This window comes from Gossypium arboreum, chromosome 7, assembly GCF_025698485.1.
Source record: "Gossypium arboreum isolate Shixiya-1 chromosome 7, ASM2569848v2, whole genome shotgun sequence".
Taxonomy (NCBI): Eukaryota; Viridiplantae; Streptophyta; class Magnoliopsida; order Malvales; family Malvaceae; genus Gossypium; species Gossypium arboreum.
This window is the reverse complement of record NC_069076.1, coordinates 4,293,865-4,295,689: the sequence shown is the minus strand read 5'-3', so window position 1 is coordinate 4,295,689 and position 1,825 is coordinate 4,293,865. Positions and strand designations below refer to the sequence as shown.

At 23.6% G+C, this 1,825-nt stretch overlaps 1 long non-coding RNA gene across 1 annotated transcript; it reads right to left on the bottom strand.

The window, feature by feature from the left end:
• Window positions 1–614: 614 nt before the first annotated feature.
• LOC128295613 (uncharacterized) lies at window positions 615–1,154 on the bottom strand. Its single transcript, XR_008286155.1, has 2 exons — window positions 996–1,154; window positions 615–869 (listed from the first exon to the last, which is right to left on the bottom strand). It is a non-coding gene; the product is annotated as an uncharacterized LOC128295613 (long non-coding RNA).
• Between the last annotated feature and the right edge of the window lie 671 nt (window positions 1,155–1,825).

Genomic DNA, 1,825 nt, shown 5'->3' with positions numbered 1-1,825 from the left:
ACTTGTATTGTAATACATTGTAACACAAATCACAATATATATTACTCATTACACAAATTTCTTACAAGATTTCAGTTACAAGAATCATTCTCCAATTACAAAATTATTACATATAGTGTAATATTTGTGTAACATAAATTATAATATATATTATTTAATTATACAATTTTTCATAATTCACATAATATAAACTTAAAATTTCGAGTTAATTAAATTAATAAGTAATATTTTATCATCCTAATTGATTTAATTTTTTTAAATCTAATAAAAGTGTTCAAATTAGCTTAAAAATCAAACATAGATAAGCTTAACTCATTAATTAATTTATTTAAATTCCAAAATTATTATTTTAAAAAACTCACTAAAACTTAAATCTCAAATTAACTTGAATAATTTCAATAACTTAATTGATTTACTTAAAACTTAAATTTTACTTTTAATCAAATCGAGTTTTGTTCCAACCATAAACAAATTCATCAAATTATAACACTATCTAGAATTCAATTTCATTTTTTTTTTCATTCTATGCCTTCCCTTTTAAGGAATTTGATTATTGTTCTTCCTTGGTTATTATTTTCTTTTGTTTTCTCAAGAAACTATGAAACGAACCAAAATTAATTCAAACTAGTTTTTTAATTTCAGCGAAAGAATCTCTTCACCCATCCTATTTTGATGAGATATATGAAACTTGAAATCCAAACAAAACAATCACCAGAAGGATTGAAAAAGAAAAAAGCAGATTCGTTTGTAAAAATTAAAGATTAGTTAATGAATCTGGAAGAAAATGATTGTAAGGGGGCATTACTGACAGCAAAAACATGGATTTAAAGTTAATGCTGCAAAGCGGATCCCTTTCTTCAGTTTTGCACCTTTGATATTAGGCAAATAATCAGGAATATTGCTCATTATGCCTAGGTAATTAGTGCAATAGTATTATCCCAAACATAAATTTAAAGAAATATTGAAGAAGATGAAGAAGAAGAAGAAAAAATCACCAGAACTGGGCTCTCATCAGTTTCGCCCGCCTACCACTTGGAGAGATGGAGCATGGTTGCCTCTTACATATATTGGCTTTTAGGGCATAACATGTAAGACCCATTCACACCATATCTCTGGTATATAATATGATGTAATATTCTGATTGGAGAATCAGCAACCGTGGGGATTGGACGGTTCAGATTAGGAATGTCAACATAAATAATTACTTTAAATCATCTTATAAATAAAAATTTTCAGGTTTTATATTTGGAAAAATAAACTAACAAGGTGAGCATTTAATCAAATCGAGTGAAAAATTTTTAAGTTAATCGAGTTGATGAATCTTATTTTATCATCTTAACTCAATTTATTTTTTTAATTGGATCTAATGGAATGAAATTAAAGTTGAATCGAATCGAGTTAAATTATTCAAGTTAAATTAAAAAGTTAAACATGTCAAATCAAAATTTTATTGCAGTATAACTAATTACATGCTAAAGCACATAAATTTAAAATATATATTTAAAAAATCAAAGCAAAATAAAAAGAATAAACATGAATCATTAATTAACTTATTTAGGTCCTAAAATTATAATTTTAAAATTTATTTTTTCAAAAATTTATATATTCTTTAGATTTTTAAAATTTTGTATATATTTTAAAAATATAAATTTTAGAATTTTTACAAACATTTTAATTTTAAAATTTATTTTAAATTTTGAAAATTATTTTAATTTTTTTATAAATAGAGAACAAAAGATTACATGCTCAATTATAATATATCAGATCATTTGAAAGTCGTAGAGTATTCAAATTCTAATTTTGTTGGGTGCTAAAATAGGATGAA